This window comes from Lissotriton vulgaris, chromosome 4_2 (assembly GCF_964263255.1).
Source record: "Lissotriton vulgaris chromosome 4_2, aLisVul1.2, whole genome shotgun sequence".
NCBI lineage: Eukaryota > Metazoa > Chordata > Amphibia > Caudata > Salamandridae > Lissotriton > Lissotriton vulgaris.
In genome coordinates, this window is record NC_141692.1 from 20,064,293 (window position 1) to 20,088,130 (window position 23,838).

The 23,838-nt window shown below is 47.2% G+C and overlaps 1 protein-coding gene across 2 annotated transcripts in view; it reads right to left on the bottom strand.

The window, feature by feature from the left end:
• Nucleotides 1-902: 902 nt before the first annotated feature.
• Nucleotides 903-23,838, bottom strand: part of LOC147718160 (uncharacterized) — a 467,639-nt gene continuing 444,703 nt past the window's right edge. For both annotated transcript variants that reach the window (XM_086919263.1, XM_086919260.1), the window contains exon 4: nt 903-1,004. The gene's annotated coding sequence lies outside the window, so the exon portion shown is untranslated. The remainder of the gene's footprint in view (nt 1,005-23,838) is intronic.

Genomic DNA, 23,838 nt, shown 5'->3' on the forward strand with positions numbered 1-23,838 from the left:
CATTGGCTCCCGGTGGGAAAAAGGATCCAGTTCAAGGCTCTATGTTTAGCCTTCAAAATCCTCAAAACCGCCTCTCCTCCACTGCTGAGCCCCCTCCTGTCTGAGTACACCCCTAGAAGATCGCTCTGCTCAGAGGGACAACATCTAGCGACCATTCCCCGCACTAGACTGGCCAGAGTTGGTGGCCGATCCTTCAGTTTCCTTGCTGCCAAGTTATGGAACAGTTTGCCTGAAACCATACGGGGGATGCAAGACCTCTTAGCCTTTAGAAAGGCCATCAAAACTCATCTTTTCCAATAAGCCGTCTTCTTTCTGTGCTCCTTCACTCTGCATTTGGTCTGCTCGCAGCGCCGGGACGCCCCTTGGCTGGGGCAGCCGTGCGCTATACAAATATCCATAACCATAACATTAACATTAACATATTATCAAGCCCATTATTGCCGCTTTAGCAGCAGTTTCCTGCCGATAAAAGCGGCAATAATGTATTGCCCTTTCTTGATAATATGGCCCCAACTCTCTCTATGTATTCAGGGTCCGGATCTCAATGCACTCCGTGTCAAGAGATTCATCTTGCAGAATCAGCATTATGACTGACACATATCACAACTTTCTCACTGTAGGTAAGTATTGCCAGCCGGTAACAATCCAATGGAAAGAAATACCCTAAGGTCAACAAAATGAGCAAAAACATGTATGCAGGAGTCCAGGAGAGGCAGGGAAGCATGAGCTGGAAAATGTATTCAGCATTTATTGAATGAGTGCCAATCCTGTAATAACCTTTATTCAACAATTACACAGTGGGCTGGGTTCATTTCTAATAGAATACCAAGTAACGCATAAGAGCATTTAATAAGAGAGACATAGGATAACAAGATTGGCCTGGTCTATAGAGGTAAGATAACTTTCCCATGGCCCATTCCCTCTCTCTGGATAGTTATCCAAAGCTGGGGAGCTTTCAGGACTGGTGTCAGGAATCTGAGAAGGACGGTCTGGAACACCTGCACCTTAGCAAGACAGAAAGAACAAATAGGAAAATGTGTTACTTCATAGGCCAACAATAAAAATCATTTATTTTCTAAAAACAAAAGTTTCATCAAATGGTAAAATGCAGGTACTATGTTTTTTTCAACTTAGTTTGCACATATATTTCAAAAATTCAACACTCACACAATCTTCTTTTGAACCTGTCCACTTACCACCTTTCTGAAGAAGCGACTACTGTTTATGTCAGATTGCGCAATCAAAATCCCTCCAGAAACACATTGTAGAACTCCAGACCACTGTACGTAATGCCATGCCTTAGTCTACCATTGAACAGTCCTGAGCTACCGTAGGCAACGTACTACTCTATCACAAAGACCCCCAGCTTACCACATGAAATGCTCCAGATCACTTTTGAATAACACCAGGCTACCATATGCAATGCCCTACTCAACTATTCAAGGACCCATGGCTATTGTTGGCAACGCCTTAGTAGACCACTGAAGAATCTCAGGCTGCCACTAACAATACTCTACTCTACCTCTGACGCGCACTACAGTACCATAGGCAATATTCTAGTATATTATGGAAGGATCGTAGGCTCCCTAGCAATGCCCTGTTCTGCCACTGAAGGACCTCAAGGTGTAGTAGGCATTGCCCTATCCTGCTATTTAACGCCTTCAGGCTATGGTATGCAATGTCTTATTCTAGAAAATGAAAGACCCCAAGCTTTGGTAGAAAATGCCCTGGACTACTACTAAACGCGTCTGGGCTACAATTGGCAATTCCCTAATCTACAGCTGAAGGCCTTCAGACAAGCCTGGGCAATGTTCAAGTCTTCCTTTGCATGCCCTTAGTCAAATTTAGACAATGCCCTAGTATATCACTGAAGAACCCAGGCTACTATTGGCAATGCCATAGTCTACCACTGACATACCCTAGGCACCAGAGACAGTGCCCTTACCTCCTACTGAACTATCTTGGCAGTGCTCTAACGCAAGATCAAGAACCTAGGCTGTGTTCGGAAATGCCATAGGGCATGAGTTAGAGTTTGCAAAAAAGTTTAAGCCATCTTAAAAGTGGTGGCTCTCCTATCTGCTTTAATACCAGTGGTAAAGGATAAAGTGCATTTGTGATCAGGTGGACTGGACAGCCACCTTGTTTGTGACAGTATAACCTGTTTGCCACACTAGAAATCAGGTCTGTGGATAGAACATGAAGAACACTAGAGTAACTTTGGCAGTGCCCTCATCTGCCACTGAAGGCCACTCAGGATCCTGTAGGACATGTCATGGTCAATTATTGAAAGACCATCCCGGACCATCATAGAAACAGCCCAAGTCTACTACTGAAGCACCCCAGAGTATCATATATAGTGCCCTAGTTCACCACTAGGGACCCCAGGCTCTCATAGGAAATGACCCAGTGCAGCACTGAAAACCGTGAGCTCCCATTGGCAACGCCCTTCTCTACTAGTGTGAGAAAACTAGATTACTATAGACAATGCTCAATTCTTCTATTGAAGTTACCCAGACTAGTAACAGGAATTTTATTTTATCAGGATTTTCAATTCAAAAGTGATCCACATAAACACAGGCAGATTAATGCAAGGAGCAATGCAGACACACATACAATAAAATGTATGCAATGTATAAATGCAAAAAGATGACATACAGCTTAGTATCATGCTCTACCCAAAAACATATGAAGTACAAATGGGACGTAAAGTTAGGAAAGATTTAAGTTGGGTCTTTCGGAATGACAATGAAGGAAACTATACATCCTTAATGCGATACAGTGGATAAAAAGAGCAAAAAGGCAGAGAACAAGCTCAACTTTATGAAGCTCTACTGATACCATACTTCTGTTATGAAATCCATTATCTTTTAAGTGAGAAACAAATAAAACGCTATAAGATCAAGGGATGTGAAAAGTGCAAAAACAATGCTACACCCGGCACTCTTTATACCGAACAAGAAACCTACTTAATACATATCATGGGAAACCTTGCTGTTTGCGTGCTGCTTACCGGCCCAGAGGACTGAAATCACTGCCTGTTGCCTGGTGCCCTGTGCTGTGGGGGAAAGACGCTGCAACTTGCAGGACCCACTCCGCGGGTCCCGCTGCGCCAGCAGCCATCGAGGGAGAGGAGGAGAGGACCAACTGACCCCTCCCGCACCGGCAGGGCTGCGAGCAGCCTAGCAGGGACTCCGTTGACCATGAGTCCCTGCGCGGAACACCTATGGCCGCTCTCCCTGCCGGACACGCCCCCTGCCCTGTCAAAATCCTACATAACTAGGCGGGTCTGCCGCAGCGCGGGAGCGCGCGGGAGCGACCGGGGCGAAGACCGGGCAAAGAGCGGGCCGTTTGAGGCCGTTCGAGGACTGAGCGGACTGGACTGGCCCACCCTCTTTCGCCATTTTTTCTTTACCATCCTTTACTGAGGCCAAAAAGGTAAACTCACTTGAGTACTATCTCACTTTCACTGCTAGATTGGCTTCCCTTCTGATACTAAGATATGTGTACTAGGATAACTAGGAGTAAGGCTTCCAAAGGCGGCCAACCAATTAGTGGCCCCATGGACGACTTCATTACCCGCACTAACCTAGCTATAGATCAAGAAATATCTAAACTCCAAACCCGGGTATCCTTAGAATTGGTAGCTGCTAGAAGATTGTCCCAGGTTATTGCTACTTCTAAAAAATCCTCCCTAGGCCACATAGCCGCTGCGGTTACCCCGTAGCGTCCTGCTATCTCCCATTGTGTAGTCACACAGGCTGATGTCCACCTGACCCCGCTTCCACCCGCCCTTTCCCCGCCCCTTGTTCAACCATCTAAACTAGATGAAGTGAGTGTATCTGTCGCTTCTTACACTCAGAATGCTACTCCTAACCCTCCCCCCGGTGTTATTTAATGCCACTAGTGATGCACAACCCAAACGAAAACGCCACTCCCGCTCTGCCTACTTCCGCAAGAAGGCAAAAATTGCGGTGACACAACATCTGGCACTGACGAGAGGTTTGGCACCCAACGTTAAAGGAGAGCGCACCCCGAGGAAGCAGCCTTCAATAGAGGGAGGTGGGGATGGGATAACTGTTGCGCCTCCTACCATTACCCTAGAGGCTGAGGGCTCACAGGCAGAAGGGTTGGGCAAAAATGAGAGGGAATTCATAGATCTGGTTTGGGAAACCCTTAAAAAAACTCCTTTCCCCTTTAGACCTCAGACTCTCACGGATTGAAAACAACCTACTCGAGATGGAAAAGAGAATTGTTGCTCTGGCCACTCTCGGCCTGAGAAGTCTTGAGAACCAGGGTCTCCCTGTAGCTGATCCAACACCATTAGCTCCTATACCACAAGCCCAACAACTTTCCCCCACAGTATCAACTACTGTACGGCCGGTTCCCAAACCGAGGACCATGGCTGTGGATCAAATTTCCACTGCCACTTGACCTAATGCACACAAACGGGCCCCTACACACCAACCTGCTACCTCCAACCCTGGAGCCACTCTCAGACCCCATCCTAGTGAAGTGGCTCACCAGCCTACCCAGGACCCCCCTGCAAAGAATAACTTTAGAGGGGGTTACATTGATCTCCCTCCAGAGGCCAATGATTTTGTGGTTGTGCTGACGGGCGTCCCCCAGATTGGTATCGGCCAACACGAGAACCACTGGTCTCTGAAAAACAAGATAATGCACTGGCTTAATGTCAATAGACCTATCCCTAATGGCCGCAGAAGTAGAGTCCTGATGGTTCGTAGAACTCCCTGGGTGGGCCCAACAAGGAAAACCAATCCTGGGGATTGTATAGTTGTAACCTTTGATGACCCACATACGGCACAGCATATATGCTCATGGCCCTGTAGTGAAGGGTCTTCTGTCATTCCTAGGCCACTGTCCTTTTTCTACCCGCCACGCCCCAGACATAACCAAATGGATGACTGGTCATTAGTTCACCACCATTCATGGAGAAGCCGCCCTAATAACCATGTGGATTCTTTCTCACATTGGAATGGCTTTCCAACCTCAAATAGATTTGGAGGCCTAGAGGAGGTAGATTGACTCTCCAGGCATCCTGCCCATCATCTATTGGGAAATGCATCGCCACCACAGGTTCTCGGGTCTCGTGACTCTCAATGTTTGTGTACTAAACCTTTAGCTATCGACCCTCTAACAGGCCTAGTAGGAACATCAAATAGTCCACTTTCAGAGGGGGGGTTGTTAGCTCCAAGCGGCTTAGATCCCCAAGGGGAGTTGGCCGCTTTAGGCGGTTTGGGCCCACAAGGTGTGGAAGATCAGCTGGCTCTATCCTATATCCTACCCCTGTCACCTATTCAGGTTACCTTATTAGAGGGAAAGCTGCCCGGGGCAACCATGGCTCTTAAATCCCCCCAGATTGAGCCTTCACAAAGGCCATCTAGAGTGGCTGTGTCCAATCCACCTGTACCTATCAATTCTCCTAGGCAGCCTACCCCAGATGAACCCCTGCTAAAGATTGTAAGCTGGAATGTGGCAGGGCTTGCTCGCAACCTTGATAACCCAGAATGGAAGGTGTTCTTAGAACCCTATAACATCTGTATTCTGCAAGAAACCTGGTCTCAAGAACCTAGACATAGAGTAGGCTTCTCAACCTACTTTGTTCCAGCTCGCCAACAAAGTGGATCTAAGGGTCGCCCATCTGGCGGCCTTCTCATATGGGTCAGCATTGCTCTGGGTTTAAAAGTGAGCCAAAGGATCACCCAATCTCCTGATCTCCAGAGGATAACAATACACTGCCAAGGGGGAAGGAACTTAGAAGTTTTTAACCTCTATCTGAGGGGCGCCAGGGGCGGGGTATCATGTCTATCTTCAACAGGACTAAGCAACGACCTAGCTGCTTGCAAGATTGACTCCTACGTACTTCTTGCAGGCGACTTTAACTGCTGTTTTGAGCCACTGGCTGGGGAGGACATTTTGGATATTTTTGATGAGGACACAAGAAGAGGTATCCCAATCCTGACCCTCGACCCGATTCCCAAATGGACGCAAAGTGCGATAGACATCAATGCTCTTTGCATGGAACATAACTTGAGATCAACAAATGGTCGATCAAAATCGGATCTTATGGGTGCTCATACGTATAACAGGACGGGTCACACCTCCAGAATTGACTTCATCATGCTGAATTATAATCTCTGGCCATTCCATCAAGACATGGAGGTTTTAGTGTCTTGTGATAGCGACCATAACCCCCTTTCCTTAACCCTCATTCCCCCTTGGCAGATGGGGAAACAAGACAAGACTGTCCACAAGTGGAAATCATCTCATGAAATTGTCCCGTCAAACTGTGGCAGGCGTCTGAAGTGGGCAAAAGTAAAAGCGGACGAGGCAAGGTTGGCGCAAGCCGGGACCATCTTGTCTGTGGTGGAGCCTCGGCTTGACGCATTAAGTCCATCTAGTAAAAAAGTTTTACCGATATTTATAGAGACTATAGCAGCACTGAGTGAACTGTTTACTATTTCCCAATCCAATGCCAGGGTTGTACCGAATAGCGTTTCCAAGGCTAGAGACAAATGGTATTCCCCTAAATGCCGAGCTGCTAAGGGGGAACTCATTTTTGCAGTAAAGAATAAGGACCCAGTTTCTATTAGATCCGCAAGGAAATTTTACAAAAAAACTGTGGCTGAGGCGAAAGAGGCTCATGAATCTAATTTTTGGTGGGAGCTAGTAGAGGCAAGTACCAGGAAGGATTCAAAGGGGTTTTGGGATTTATTGAGAGCAAGGAATAAGCCCATTGACCAACAGATAACTTGCAACATTCCTGGTGACGTTTGGTTTGCCCACTTCTCCAAGCTATATTCTGCTCCACTGGGGTCACCTCATTTAAGTCTGGGTTTCTTGCCCAGTCCTAGAGTTGATCTTCTTTTCAACGATGGCCCCTTCACTAGTCAGGAAGTAGAAAGGGCAATTGGGTGTATCGTTTCCAATAAGGCTGCAGGCCCTGATGGGATCCCGGGTGACTTGCTGAAGACCTACCCAGCAACGTGGAGCAGATTAATTGCTTCACTCTTAAATGAAGTTTTGCTGGGAGGCTCTTTCCCTGACTCATGGAGGGGCGCTGAAGTCGTCCCTATTTGCAAGAAAGGCAGCAGGGACGACCCAGCCAACTATCGCCCAATCAGTTTGAGGACTCAACCCAAAAGGTTGCAGGCAAAGTGGTACTGGGTAGGATTTTGCAGTGGGCTGAAGAGGAAAAGATCCTGTCAGACTTTCAGGCAGGTTTTAGAACAGGGACAGGCACCATTGAGCAGACATTCCGCCTCCTAATGTTATATTCAATTCAATTTTATTAAATATGTTTTTGGGACTCCGTGGAGATCCACATATTATACAATAACAAACAAAATATAAAAATAAAACCGTATATAACAACTCATGCAGGCAGTAATTATACAAAAACAGTGTAGGGTTCTACTAATAAAGTTCCAAGAAACATTTAAAAAAATTAAAAATTTTGTTACAAAAAATTCCGTTTGGGGGACTGAGGATAGCGTCCAACAAGGCTGTTGCGGAAGAAATACCAAACTGGGCACAAGCCGGTTTTATCCAGAGGCGACGGTAAGTCAGTAATGCTGGACAAACTAGCAGGACGTGTTTAGAATCTTGAATTGCAAGGTTACAGAAAATGCATACATTAGATATGCCATACCATTTGGCCAACAACTTATTCAGGGGGAGCAAGTCCTGCCTGAGGAGTAGCCAAAAGCGGCGTAGGCCGTGGGGGATGTTCCATGACAGGTAAGGTTGTACTTGTCTAATTATACAGGAATCAACAACTTGTATGGCCCCCTTTTTTTGTATTATCAGATTCCGATCCCTCTCACAACTTAGCTTCCATGTGGCTTGTTTTAATTGTAATTTTAATTGATTCATGGAAAGCTCTAGGAGAGATGCTTCCTCCAAGTCTGATAGAGTGATGGCTCTCCTATAGTTCTTTATGAGGGTCGAGTATTCGTTTAGTGGGCCCATCAACTCTTTTGTGATAAGAGATCTAAGAGTAGTTGGCTTACCTTTAATCAAACAAGTGACCCAGCGAATCACTCCTGCAAGACCCTGTGCCCAGCTGCTCCTTAGACCGAGTTCTAGACGCAGGGTTGCAGCACTACAACTGTTGTTAACCGAGGATAAGTTTCTCAAAAGGGAGCCCTCAACTGTGTCCAAGAAGCCCCATTCCGCTAGGTCGATTAATTCAACTCCATAGAGCAAAGTCGGGGGGACTTTTGCCAGAAAAGCCTCCAGCAAGTGAGCAAAATGTCTTTTGCCTGTTGATTTATACAATGCTCTTAGGCCATTACCCTGAGACTTTGCTTTTCGGGAGCTGTTTTCAATATGTGATTTGTTACCCAAGCTACTATTGACAACCATACCTAGGAAAACATACGTTTTTACTCTTTCTAATTTTTGACCTCCCAATTCCCAACTAATGTGGTCCAACTTTAATTTATTTCGTCCTTCCAAGCACATTATCTTACTTTTGGAGATGTTTATTTTCAGGAAGTGCTCTTCGGAGAAGGTGTGTAGTGCATGTAGACGATTATTAAGACCCTTAGGTGTGAGATCTAGAATTAAAATGTCGTCCGCATACATTAGACAGGAGATGTGTCTTTCGCCTAAGCGTGGTGCAATTCCTACACATGTCGATAAAGTGAAGGGAAGGTCGCTAACATAAAGGGAAAATAGGAGGGGAGCTAATAGGCAGCCCTGTTTGAGGCCATTTGCCGATGGGATGAGCCGGGAGAGACCCCTTTCTCCCCCCAACAGTACTTTACACCATGTGTTGTCATGCAGATCCTGGACCAAACATAAGAGTCTGTGTGGCATTCCTAAGTTGTATAGCTTTCTCCACAGTACCTGACGGTCGACCTTATCAAAGGCCGTGGAGAAATCTATGAAGGCCGCGTAGACTCTCCCTTTTCTTGCTCTTATATATTTGTCAATTATTACCTGGAGGGCGGTTAAGTTGTCCATGGTCCCATGGTTTTTTCTAAAAACCTGTCTGTTCGAGTGGAAGGACATTTGAAGACTCCACCCATGCATTTATCCGTTTAAGCAGGCATCTAGTAAAAACTTTGCCGATTGCATCCAACAATGCAATCTGGCGATAGTTCTGGGGGAGGAGACGGTCGCCCTTTTTGAACAATGGGACCAGGATGCTTCCCTTCCAGGAGGGTAGGACCTTTCCGCTTAATAGGCAGATATTGAAGATTGGACATAAGAGCTTGCTCCATTTGACCCTGTTCTGCTTTAACACATTGATGGGTACTTCATCGGGGCCCATAGCCCCTGAGCGTCTCATTTCCCCAATGGCGAGGTCTATGTCTTTTTCTGAAAAAGACTCTAACGGCGGACTTGTTTCTATTGGCCATACTTGGGGTGATGCAGTATGGTTACTAGCATAGAGGTTTGAGACAAAATCCCTCCATATATGTTCCTCAATAGGGATGGGTAGTGGACTAGTTCTCGTTCCGCACCCCTCACCTATAAGGGACCAAAATTGTCTCATTTCCCCGTTGGTTGCTGCTTCCCTTATTTTTACCCAGATGGCGTCCTCTTTTTCTTTGAGTAGTGAGAGTAAGAGTCTTCTCCTTTTCCTTCTTAGCGTTGTTATTTGTCGTGATAAGGCGTCAGTTCTATTTAAATATTGGGCCCTTATTAATTTATTCAGATCTATGTTGAGCAGTTTCAGGAGACAGGAGATTGTGTTGATGGACTTTTTCTTATTCTGTTTTTGTGCCCCTGTTATTACTGACTTCAGAAACAAGGAAAAAAGCTCGATTTCGTGACCGTACCAGGAGGGGAGCTCTGAAATAGCTATATCGAGCATATCCTCCAGGTTTCGATGAGCCCTTGCGTTCCAGTAGCATCTTCCTGAACTGTTACCAAAGTTTATTTGGTTACTGTTCAAAGTCCATTGATCGCATTTGGGAGGGTTTACATTCATCGAGATGGATAGGATTCTATGATCGCTAAATATGGTATCGATTACAGCGATATCCTTTAATAACTCAAATGATTGAGACCCTATTATGACATAATCAAGAATCGATTCCCCTTGATATGATTTGTGAGTGAAATTTGCTGGGGAATCCGAAGGGAGTCGCCCATTTGCGATTATCCCATCTGTTTCTGCCAACTCATTTAATAGAAGTTTAACCCGTTTGTTTGTTAATATACTTTCGGGGAACGTTGCTCGAGGAATATGGAGTGATTCTTCTCTTATTTTATCGCAGAATAAATTTAAACTGAAATTGGAGATCTTACAGTTCAAGTCCCCGGTTAGGATGGTAACCGTTCTTGGGTCTTTCTCCTTAATACTATGTATATGGAGGAAGATTTTTTTTAAAATTGCATTAAAACCTGCTTCAGGCGGTATGTAAGCATTTATCAGGGCCAGGCGAATTCCGGCTAAGTGGTTGCCTGACCCAAATAGAGTTACTACCTGAAAAAGGTTACTCGGGTCCATGTAGTGATCATAGTCCCAGTTTATACGGTGAGATAGGAGACAAGCTATGCCCCCACAGGCGTGGCCTTTTTTATTTGCAGTAGCGCTACCTTCCAGTACGTAATAGTCCTTCCCTATTTGGATATTTCCACTGCACCATGTCTCCTGGAGGCATATTATATTGGCCTCTAGCGACAAAAGGAATTGTATTTTCTCCGGATTATTTTTTAAACCTGCTATGTTCCAAGGTATTATGGATAGATCTATGCTAAAGGTACGGATTAGATGATGGTTTACTTGAAGATTTTTCAGCCAGAACTTTGGGGAGCCAATTCCATTGATCTCTTTCCTCTCCCATAGTGGTTTGATAAGTTAAGAAAGAGGGTTTAGCATAGGATACTACTCGAGAATCATTAGACTTGCTTATTTTTAATTCTTTGATTTCCCCTAGTTTGTTTATGTTACCTGTTGCAGCTAGCAGCAGAGAAGAGGGGGGATTCTGTTGGTTTAAAGGTTTAGGGACATTATTCCGTCTGGTGTGCATTAATACAGGAATTACGTCTATTCCTCTGCTCTGTAGGTCTTCTGCACGCTGAAGAATGAGGTTAGCTACTAATTTGGAATGAAATTTCACCCTCGTAACCGTCCCCACTTCAGATTTGAGTTGTAGAACTATGTCTAGGTCGGCTGATGGATAAGTTTCAAATTAGCAGATTCTTGAAAGAATTTCAACAAGAGGGATCTGTTCAGGATGTAATCAGCTTCAAAAAGGGGAAAGAATTCTACCCATACAGTATCTATATTATCTTCCTTAGATTCTTTACCCGGGGTACCCTTTATAGGTGCTCCCGAGGGGGCAGTTATAAAGGGATTGAATGATGAAATTTTTTGAGCAGAGAGATTTTGCTCATGCCCTAAGGAGATTAGTTTATCTGCCTCAATAGCACCTTGTGGGGGAACACCCAGGGAGGTTGCTCCCTGGAAGACAGATGCAAAGGGATTGAGTGATAGAGCAGCTTGGGCAGGTGGATTTTGCACCTGACCTGGAGAGGTCGATTTGTGTACCGCTTTTGTATCCCTATTATTGTTACCTTGCTGACCGAAGGTAAATATGTTAGCTATTGCAGATAAGCGGGATGTATGGATGGATAAGGGGACTGACATTGCCTTAGGTGGAGAGTCAATGTTTTCTTTGGCTGACATGTTGTCAAAGTTTTTATTTTTTCCCACTACCGACTGTACCTGGTGTGTCGCTTTCGGTAAGGGAGAGTTTAGATGTTTTCTAAAGAGAATTTTCCTCCGCCTATTTTTTTCTATCCGTCTTAACAGTTTCCTCTTGGTCTTTCCGTTCTTTTTTATTGACTCAATTTTCCCTCTATTGTCAATTTCTCCCAGGATAGCTTCCTCCTCTATGTCCCCATCTCCCTTCTGCTTCTTAAAGATTGGAAACAGTTCATTCCCAGTTTTTAGCGGGATTTCCCCATTAGGATTTTGTTTCAGAATCGTTACATGATGAACCATTTAGGCGGGGTGGGGGCTGGGAAACACATATTTTTTCCTCTTCCTGTGCTTTTTTTGTAGTGATTTTGGCTACTGGACAATGATCTTTTATACCTATCCTATCTGAGGCCAAAAAAGGAGAGGTGGGCGCCATCCCGTCCACGTCCTTCTCCCTTTGGGATCTCAACAGGACTTTTAGGATTTGAGTCACTGTATCGAGCACACAATCGGATCCCCCTACAAATTTTTCCAATAATTGTAAGATGGATGCCAGTAAGTGTTCTAAAATGTAGAGGGAATCAGAAAACCGTTTATCAGGCCCCTTACATTGGAAGGTATTTATTCCGGTCAAGTTTAAGTTAGGGCTAGAGGAAAAATGTGAATGTGAGGATTTAGATGGAGTACTACTGTAGAGATGTAAGCCAGCGTGGTTTGACATTATCGGGGTGTTCTGGGGTATCTCAACTTTTGTAGGGTCAGATTCTAAATACCGTTGACATAGGTCTTCATCTAAGATCATTGGGGACAACCCATTGTGAAATGACATTTTAGTTGGTGAACTGTTAGCTGGCTGAGTGGCATCATCGTGGGGTATTGTCATGATGTTTAAGTTATCTTGCTCTATGTCTTTTTTTGTTTTTATGACTACCTCTGGTACGAGGTCAATGTTGTTTTTCAGAGTTGAAAATAGGGGGGGTGAAAACTCACTCTTGTGGGGATATTGTGACACCCTTGTTGACCCTGGACTCTTGTCAACAGTTACCTTTTTAATTTCGGGGCTCTCTCGCAGGTTATTGGGGACAGAATCTAAGTGGGTCTCTTCAGAGTCCTTTGGGTCCTTTGCTTTATTGTCCACCCCTGTAGCTTTGTTTTTACCCTTTTCCCAAAAATTAAAGAGCTGACAAGTACTTTTCATATTAGTAGCTTGGCTAAGTTTGTTTCGGAGGGGATTCGATTTAGTTTTAGTGCCTGATCTTCCTACTATTATTTTCCCAGATCTTAGTTTCTTTGTCATCATCGCAGACAAACGATGTCGCGATTGAACAAAGAAACAACAAGGCCGAAAATAGTTATAAGAGCTCTGGGATTACACTACCAGGAGATATTTCTAGGGTCTGTTGCTTGAATACAAAACCAGCAACGAACCGACTAAAGCTACAGACTCACAAATAGTATATGACAAGAGTAAGATATGATTTACCAGGAGAAAGAGAGCTGGCCTAGCCTGGCCTTCTCGTGCCTCTGAGGGCCTCAGAGGGCCAGCCCTTGTCCCGGGCTTCTCCCGGGCGCTACCCGCGCGCTACCGCGCTGCGGTATGCTGACACTCTATAAATACGTCACGAAGTTATGGGGGCGGGGCCTACAGGGAGAGCGTCACCGGGTGTAATTGGTGATTCACACTGCTGGGACTCTTGGGAGATTGAGTCCAGCAGTGCACACGCTCGCAGCCCTGTTAGCCTTCAGCCCAGAAAAGATGATGGCAAAGTGCAGCTGTGAAGCGGGACCCGCGGAGCGGGTCGGGCGAAGAGTAGCGCCTCGCAGAGCGCTTCCTGGGGGCCGTGTAGCGCTTCCTCTGACCACCAGCTCCAAAGCACAGTCACGAACTCAGCAAGTACAACAGGATAGGTATCCACAGATTGGGCAGATCCGGTGCCTTTTCTCCACACAGCTGGGGGCGGGGCCTACAGGGAGAGCGTCACCGGGTGTAATTGGTGATTCACACTGCTGGGACTCTTGGGAGATTGAGTCCAGCAGTGCACACGCTCGCAGCCCTGTTAGCCTTCAGCCCAGAAAAGATGATGGCAAAGTGCAGCTGTGAAGCGGGACCCGCGGAGCGGGTCCGGCGAAGAGTAGCGCCTCGCAGAGCGCTTCCAGGGGGCCGTGTAGCGCTTCCTCTGACCACCAGCTCCAAAGCACAGTCACGAACTCAGCAAGTACAACAGGATAGGTATCCACAGATTGGGCAGATCCGGTGCCTTTTCTCCACACAGCTGGGGGCGGGGCCTACAGGGAGAGCGTCACCGGGTGTAATTGGTGATTCACACTGCTGGGACTCTTGGGAGATTGAGTCCAGCAGTGCACACGCTCGCAGCCCTGTTAGCCTTCAGCCCAGAAAAGATGATGGCAAAGTGCAGCTGTGAAGCGGGTCCGGCGAAGAGTAGCACCTTGCAGAGCGCTTCCAGGGGGCCGTGTAGCGCTTCCTCTGACCACCAGCTCCAAAGCACAGTCACGAACTCAGCAAGTACAACAGGATAGGTATTGGAAAGTGGTGGTGCTGGGAGGGGGTAGTTTGTATTTCGTCTTTATAGACTTGCGAACAGCCTTCGACCTGGTCCCACGAGCTGTATTATGGAATGTCCTTGATGGATTAGGTCTACCCCCCTATTTGCTGTTCTTGCTTATAAAATTCCATGATAACAATTTCGCCCAGATCAGATGGGGTGTCCAGGGGGAAAAAACATCTTGTATCCCTGGAGATAGAGGCGTCCGCCAGGGGTGTGTGCTTGCCCCCACTCTGTTTTCTCTTTATGTTAACGGAGTGGTGGAGCATCTCCTTCAACATCCTTCGGATGCACCTTCCCTGGCGGAAAGAAAAGTTCTGACGCTCCTATTTGCGGACGACACCCTCCTGATCTCGAAATCACCAGCGGGCATCCAGAAATTGCTTTCGAGCTTTAAAACCTTTTGTGACACCAAGGGTCTGGCTATAAATATAGGCAAGACCAAATTCCTTGTCCTCAACCCCCCTAAGAAATCCGTTGCCCCTCCTGCCTTAGACTCTATCCCTCTCGAAAGAGTCAAAGAATTTGACTATCTGGGAATACGTCTCTGCGACACAATGAGTTGGAAGGCACACCACCAAAAGGTGTTTCTGACTCATAAAAGGGTCGCAGGAGCCTTGCTCAAGGAACAACGTGCCTCAACCATAAAACCAATTGGGGCACTGTTAGACATCTATAGGGCAAGGGTTGTGAGCGCAGCATTGTATGGTGCAGAACTGTGGGGCACCCAGAGAGTTGACACCTTGGCCCATCTCGAAAACAACTTTCATAAAGATCTTATGAGGCTACCCCACAGTACCCCTACAATCCCCCTCCTGTTAGATGCAGGCACCCGCCCAATATGTGAGCAAGCAAAACTGCGTCCCCTGTTATTATGGTCCCGGATATGGAATGTCCCTGAACTGTGTAGTTACGCCGACGCCCTAAATGAACTGTTGTCCCTTCCAGGCTGCTGTAAGGTATCCTGGCTCAGGGAGGTCAAACGACTTCTCTATGAGTTGGGTCTAGGAGACGCTTGGGTCAATAAATCAGCACCGCCCAAACAACTCCTAAAGAAGGCCTATTGGTCATGGGTAGACAATAAGAGAATGTGCAATCCAAACCATTGTAAATATGTTGCCCAGTTTTTGCTAGTTAATGAGCTCCCTTACAGGGAACCTTATCTGTAATCAATCCACAACTCGTGCGACAGATCATTGTACTTCAAATTTAGGGTGGGTGTACTCCCTTTAGGACTGCTAACTTCCACCTGGAATCCACCACTACAAACTGTTCCGCATTGCCCCTTCTGTGTCTCAAGGGTCGAGTCTGTCGCCCACCTACTGTTCGAGTGCAATGCCTATGCAGCACCTAGATCAAAATGGCTAAAGCCCTTATGTAGGAGCCTGGGAACGAGATCACATTCAGAAGCCTTACGCATATTGCGCTCAGATGCCCGCCCCTTTTTTGCCTGCTGTATGGCAAAATTCCTAGGCTGGGCATGGCGAATAAGATCTACTAAGAAGCTGTTGATCCAGTAATGTGCTCCCTGCTTGTACTGTATTTTATACTTACTCGTAAATGTTTTACCGTTTTTCTTATTATGATTCAGTAGGGTATTTTATAATGTGTATTGTTGAACTGTTTTTTTTGATGTTTTGTATTGCTTTTATGATATGTACCATATCGAAATAAAGCTCAAACTGAACATATCATATAAGTGTTATTTCAAGGTACAATTGCATAGTTTCTATAATATCCTATTCAAAAAAGCACAAAACCAAAAGCAGTTAGTACTAATTTTACTGCATACAAACATATTTAAAAATATTTTAAATAAGTCTTTTAAAAACTGTTGTACAACCTATTTCAGATAGAGGGGCAAAGAGACATTGGCATGGTCCTAACAATTGACGTTGCAATGTAAGTAGCAAAGGACAAACAACAATCACATGATTTAAGTCTTGGTCATGGTTCAAACAAAGCTCACAAAGCCTCTCATCCCTCGGTATACCTTCCCAAGATCCAGTAACAACTGTAAGCTGCAGCAATTCCAACCTAAACTTGTTCTACGCACCTCATGGGGAAAGTTCCATAAAACATGCAGTTGAAGTTTATTACTAATGCTGCTTTCAACTAAAAATCCACTGCAATCATACTGAGCACACAGTGGAATGTCCCTTTTCCAGCTCACTTCATAAATAGATTTTTTGATCAGGTTTTTTTAAAAAAAAACTTTGGGAGAGGTGCCCCTTATTCTGACCAACTTCGAATATATCCAGGGCTTTCAAGAAATTAGAAAAAAGGACAATTCTTCCCTCCAAGATATAACATATTTTAGTGCAGCTTGGATAGGGCTGATTCACTATATAATACATTGTAACCCTACCTTAGAACGGCTGCCATAACAAACACATTTGGAGAGAGGAGCCCAAATTCAAACCAAAGGGTGGAGAGACCAGTTGAATGATTCAAGATACAAATGTGGCTGCAAAATACACCCTTCAACCTTCTCAAAAAAGGACCAATACCACTTCTCCATTATGTCACAGGTATAACTCACTGAATGCGGGATTTGAACCTTATAGACAAGAATATGGGAAAAGTGTCTTTGTCCACAGCACTTGTATAGTCTGTGAATGGCTGAGGGTTGAGTAATGCCTTACTTCTACACTGACTAATATGATCTTTATTTAGAAACTCTTGGTAGACAGAATTCGGCCAAGATATGAGTAAAGTTTCACCACTTCCAATGTATCATTCCCCAAGAGCCAATAATAAACTTTCCTAACTCTACATCCCGGAGACTTGAAAACCATGACTTTGCTCTTTGAAATAGCAGCGGGACGCCACTGTAATCCTATCAGAGTTAAATCCATCAAAACAACATCATCAGAGTAGACAAGATGACCAGCATTCTTAAATCTTTGTTTAGGTGGATCCCCTTCAGTTTGTCCAACTCTGCTCGGTAAGTCATGAGTGGAAAGAGAGGAAAGAAGGGGCGCAAGAAGGCTCCCCTGCTTCAAGCCATCATGTGTCAATTAGTGATTGCCCTCGAGTGGAACCAAAAGTCCAATTAGCTGGAAAATCCTCTGGAAACCAGCCATTTATAGCGATTAATTCTTTAGATCCAAGGCATTCCAGGGAACATAGACACCGCATATCCGATCTAACATTTCCCAGTAAAGTAGCCCAAGGGATACTCCATACTTCATTCAAATCAATTTCCAAAGGTCATACAGGCACAATTCGCAATTCTGGCATTAAAATCGCCCACAATAATAATCACCCAGCAGTCTTCTGACTGTACAAAAGAGAGCATAGGATCCACTAAGAAATCATAGTTCATCCTATGTGGGACATAGACATTTACCAGCAAAAAGGGTGAAAATAGCCCTCCTGTCACATTGAACAGGGCTAACTTTAAACAGATGCAGAGTTTTGAGGGTTGAACTAACACCTTAAGATTCCAATGTATGCCACTACTGAGTAAAATAGCTCTACCTCCACCGGTGTGGCCGTTTACTGAAGGGGTTGCTGCGCAGGAAAAAACAAAGTGGTTCATATTTAAAATCAGAATGTATCCAAGGGTCCAACAGGCAAATTATCATTGGACTAAAATGCATTATAAAAGTTAATTTAGGATGTGACTGTCCCCGGCCTACCATATTTCAAGAGAGAATTTTACCCAAAGGGCTACCTGGGCAGCATTGGAAGTTTTGGATTCCTTTTTGTAGCATTCAATACCCCTGCTACCCAACTCCAGGGTGCCAACTCTTCTCCCCTGCCAGATTTCCTGACCCATGAGTCCTCACATTCTCCAATGTTTACCACGCTCCTCCCTGTGTCTCCAACAGTAGAGATTTTGATGTTCTTTGCAACCCGCCTTCTACAGTGTGTATCCTGAGTAGAGTCCTGAGGACCCAAGTTAAGGTTATCAGACTTATCTGCGATCATCTGAGGTGTAAAAACATCAATGCATTTTCCAAGAGTGATCCATATTGCCCAAGATGAACTTTGCAACAATCCTAGACTTAAAAGTAACCCTAGAACAAGGGGGTCCAGATACACGTGATCAATGTCTTTACTTGTTACCAAACTCCGGGCCTCAATTTCCAATAAGACCTTCAATAGGTAACTTCTATTCAGTGGGCCCAATTCATTATCAAACAAAGAGACAACATTCAAAGCATTAGAGAAGTTGCCAAAATGTGGTCCTCCAACAAAGTTATTATTCTTTTTTGGCCCAGTCCCGAGTAAGGGGGCTGTACCGATTAATCTAAAGGAAGACCCTCCCATTAAGATTTCTAACAAACTTAGGAGCAGTGCGTGAAGATGACTCCCCACAAAGGGAGACAAAAAAAGATCTTTTGTGGACCCTCTCAGCCTTTTGGAGACCCCGAATCTCCGTTCTGCAGTGCTAAACAGTTTGACGTCAATCAATCAGAGTACTTGTAAAGCGCGCTACTTACCCGTGGGGGTCTCAAGGCGCTATGGGGAGGGAGGGTTCTACTACTGCTCGAAGAGCCAGGTCTTGAGGAGTCTTCTGAAGGCGAGTAGGTCTTGGGTCTGCCGTATGTGGGTAGGGAGGGTGTATCAGGTCTTGGCGGCGAGGTAGGAGAAGGATCTTCCGCCGTAGGTCGTTTGTTGGATGTGGGGGACAGCGGCGAGGGTGAGGCTGGCGGAGCAGAGCTGGTGGGTGGGGGTGTAGAAGCTGAGTCTGCTGTTCAGGTAGGCTGGTCCGGCGTTGTGGAGTGCTTTGTGTGCATGGGTGAGGAGCTTAAAGGTGCTCCTCTTGTCGACGGGGAGCCAGTGTAGGTCTCTCAGGTGGGGGGTGATGTGGCTGTGGCGGGGGACGTTGACGATCAGTCGGGCGGAGGCGTTTTGGATGCGTTGTAGTCGTCATAGGTGTTTGGCTGGGATTTATGCATAGAGTGCGCTGCCGTAGTCCGGTCTTGTGCTGAGGAGGGCCTGTGTCACCGTTTTTCTTGTTTCGGTCGGGATCCACTTGTAGATCCTGCGGAGTATGCGGAGGGTGTTGTAGCAGGAGGAGGAGACAAGGTTGACCTGCTTAGACATGGAGAGGGTGGAGTCGAGGATGAATCCTAGGTTGCATGCATGGTCAGTGGGTGTTGGTGCTGTTCCCAGTGTGGTCGGCCACCAGGAGTCATCCCAGGCTGAGCAGGTGGGTCCGAGGATGAGGACCTCCATCTTGTCCGAGTTCAGCTTCAGATGGCTGCTCCTCATCCAGTCGGCGATGGCCTTAATTCCCTCGTGGAGGTTGGTTTTGGTGGTGTGTGGGTCTTTGGTGAGAGAGAGGATGAGCAGGGTGTAGTTGGCATAGGAGATGATGTTGAGGCTGTGATGGCAGGCCACTTGTGCGAGGGGGGCCATGTAGACGTTGAACAGCGTTGGGCTGAGAGATGAGCCCTGGGGGACGCCGCAGATGATGTTGGTGGCTTCGGATCAGAAGGGTGGGAGGTGGACGCTCTGGGTTCTGCTGGAGAGGAAGGACGTGGTCCAGTCAAGTGCCTTCTCTTGGATTCTGTCTTCTAGGAGGCATGTCTTTGGAGTGCGATGGCAGACCGTGTCGAAGGCGGCTGACAGGTCCAGTAGGATGAGGGCTGATGTTTTGCCGTTGTCTAGTTGGCCCCTGAAGTCGTCTGTGGTGGCGATGAGGGCTGTCTCGGTGCTGTGGTTTCGTCTGAATCCAGACTAGGACAGCTCCAAGATGTCTTCCAGGTGGTGGGCCAATTGCATGTTGACGATTTTCTTGATGACCTTTGCCGGGAACGGGAACAGGGAGATGGGCCGGAAGTTCTTGAGGTCCTTGGGGTCCGCCTTGGGCTTCTTGAGGAGGGTGTCGATATCGGAGTGCTTCCAGTTTTCCTGGAATGTCGCTGTTTCGATGGAGATGTTGATGACCTTCCTTAGTTGGGGTGCGATGGCTGCATCTGGTTTGTTGAATACGTGGTATGGGCTGATGTAGATCCTGAGTGGATGGAGTTCATGACCTTGCGTGTCTCGTCGACGTTGCTGTTGGACCAGGAGGTCAGGCGGTTGGCGCTGGTAGTGTTCACTGGGGAGGTGGAGTCTGGTGTAGTCGGGGTGGTCCTGGTGTTGAAGCTGTTGTGGATGTCAGCGATCTTGCGGTGGAAGAAGATGACTAGTGAGTCGCACAGTTGTTGTGAGGGTGGGATGTCGTTGGTGTTGGCGCTTGGGTTGGAGAGTTCCTTTACGATGCTGAAGAGCTCCTTGCTGTCGTGTGCGTTGTTATCCAAACGGTCTTTGAAGGAGGATCTCTTGGCTAATCTGATGAGGCAGTGAAGTCTGCGAGTGGCGTCCTTGTGGGCTGCGTGGTTGTCCGGTGTGCGTTCGTGGAGCCATATCTTCTCCAGTTTCTGGCATGCGCGTTTGGAGGTCTGGAGCTCGTCGGTGAACCAGGTGGCTCTCTTGCTGGCGTGGCTGTTGGAGGGTTTCTTGAGCGGGGCGAGGGTGTTGGCGCAGTCGTTGATCCACTGTCTCAGGTTGCAGGCTGCGGCGTCTGGGTTGGTGGGGTCGGCGGGTGGGTTCTGGGCGAGGGTGGTGATCAGCTGGTCTTCTTTGACTTTGCTCCAGCAGCGGCGAGGAAGCTGTTGGGTGCGGTGGTGCGTGGTTGGGTTCTTGAAGGTGAAATGGATGCAGCGTGGTCGGTCCAGTGGAGATCGGTGGTGTGGTCAAAGGCGACGTGGGTGCCTGTGGATAAGACAGGGTCCAGCATGTGGCCGGCGGCGTGGGTGGGTGCTGTGATGAGTTGTCTGAGGCCAAGGTTGGCGGGGTTGTCGATCAGGGTGGCGGAGTTGGCGTTGTTGTTCTTCTTGAGGTGGAAGTTCATGTCCCCGAGGAGTATGTAGTCCGTGGAGGCGAGTGCGTGGGTGCTGGCGAGGTCGGCAATGGAGCCGCTGAACTGAGCCCAGGGTCCCGGGGGTCTGTAGATGGGTGTTCCTCTGAGGGTGGTGTTGGGGTCGGTGTGGATCCGGAAGTGGAGGTGTTCGGCGGTGTTCAAGGTGTTGTCTGGGTGAGTGGCGACCTTGAGGGTGGACTTATGGACAATGGCTATTTCTCCTCCGATTCCGTTGGTGCGATCCCTGCGGTTTATCTTGTAGCCGTCCGGGATGGCTATTGCGATGTTGGGCGCCGAGGAGTCATTCCACCAGGTCTCAGTCAGGAAGGCCACGTCTATGGCGGAGGTGTTGAGCAGATCCCAGAGCTCGATGGTGTGTTTGAATGTGGAGCGGGTGTTGAGGAGTAAGCAGCGGATGTGGTTGGGTCCAGTCCTTGGAGGCTTGGTGGCTCTGTCGCAGAAGAAGCTGCAGGTGCAGCAGGAGAAGGGTCCGTGGGTCCGTTTCGGGGCGGCTTGGAAGCAGGTGTGGTTTTCGGCCGGTGTTGAGTGCATGGAGGGTGCTGGAATTGTAGTGGAGTCTGGTGTTGTGGCGTTCACGGGGTCCAGGGATTCTGGCACTGGGCGAGGTCCAGGCAAGGACGGGCGCAGACGGGCTGGCCTTAGGCCTGCCTTCAGCGTGCCAGCGGCACGCCCGTTGCTCACATCCGCTGCGCGGCTTTGCAGCGTCTGGCATATATGCGGAGGTGGGAGGGAGGAACAGCTGGGAGGCTTGAGCAGTGAGTGGGCAGGGGGCGGGGCCACAGGGGGCACAGCGGCGGGGAAACAGTGGTACAGAAAGCAAAATGGGTCACAAGGGGGGGAACGAGTGGCACTAAGCAGAAAACGAGGCACGAAGAGGGGAAAACAGTGGTACAGAAGGCGAAATGAGGCACAAGGGGAAAATGAGTGGCAAAGAGCAGAAAACGAGGCACAAGAGGGGGAGACAGTGGCACAGAAGCAAAATTGACGAGGACACTTACCAGCGGCAGTGGCAGCGGCAGCAGGAGCACACAGTCGGAGCTGCGTGGAGGGGGAGTGATCTACCAGGAGGGTCAGGGGTCACTCACCTCACTGCGCAGCGTTCGCCATATATGGGGAGGTGGGAGGGAGGAGCAGCTGGGAGGCGGGAGCAGCGATTGGGCAGTGGGCAGTCAGGGGGCAGGGCTGTAGGGGGCACAACGGAGGGGTCGTAACCCATCCACATCCCTAACCCAATATCCTCTTTCACTAACCCCACTTTCTTGCCACTTCTATTATTATGGACAGTTACCCCCATATCCAGAAGTAACCCCAACTCCTGCTGATGGTGGTTGAAGATATCTATTTCTAGTATATGAGAAGAAGTGCACACACTAGTTATTTCAGCAGAATTGCGTTAAACCTGGGTGTAAGGGAGCATTCTTCGGCACTTCTGCTTTATGCCACTGAATAATGGGGCTAGACTCTTCTAAAACATTGGAAAACCTTTGTTTTTAGATGTACATTTCATAATGTTTCGAGATATTTTCATTTCCCCTTCTGGCGTTTTAGATCCTGAGGGGGCTTCATTCACAGGAGAAACACTATTTGTGGGAGCTCTAGGAGAATGAGCACTAGAATGATCATCTGGGGGAACAACAACACCAGAAGGAGGGGGATCCCCTTTTTCTAGAAATTGGAAAAATACGAAGGGGATTCTCAATTGCAGTCACATTGGCAATTTGGACTTCTTGACAGCATTTTGCAGACCAAAGAATCAAGGATCCTTAGTGGTCTTTGCATTACCATTAGGTTGCCCAGAAATAGAAACCTCAAAACCACTAGGGTCACCCATCTGAATTCCAATTTCTTTCATCCCAATTTTTGCCACAATGTTTGTTTGAAAGAGATTTCACTTCAATACCTTTTTATTCATTCCTTGGGGGAAGACCAAAAGAGGTAAGGTGCTGCACCCCATTCAGACTGGAGTCAATACATCCACCACATGATCAGAATCAGCAACTGATCTATCCAATAAGGCCAGAATCGAAGATAAAACCATTGCAATGCACTGTAAAATATTAGACTGAAGCCTAACCCCTCCTGCCCTTTCCTCCTCCCGATTAAACAACTGTACAAATACTTGAGCCCCTGTAGACACAGATAAATCCCAGTTCATAAAGTTCATTGTGCCCAATAAAGGGACCCTGAGCGATGGCATAAAACTAAACAAAGCTGGCAATGATGGATGGCCTGGTAGACAATGCAAAGGTGGGCTCAAGTTCATACCTGAAGCAATAGAATGGCCTCCCTCATCTGCTTCTTCTCTGTAAGAGCAGCAGTGAATGGCTGGGATACAACAGGGTCCGCATTGCACGAAATCACACATGGGGCCCTGAGTTTCTCCAGAGATCTCCTTGAGTTGCAGATTTTCCGGTGCAGAAACATCATCTTGTTCACCAGAGGGAACCAAGGGATACAATGAACGGTTCTCTGACTCAAAGTTGTTGCCAGCAATATTCATTGTGGGTGCAGCCCCTACATCCCCCACATTCACTTCTACTGCTTCAGCTGGTCAGCATCATGTATTAGATGGGCTTAGGGAAGCAGCCAGAGGAGAGCTGTGGCCAATTCGCCTGAACTGGCATAAAGAGACACCCTGGGGCAAAGCCATATCTGAATTCAAGTCATCTTCTTTGCATGAACCCGAAGCCATCCCCAATTCCTCATTCCCT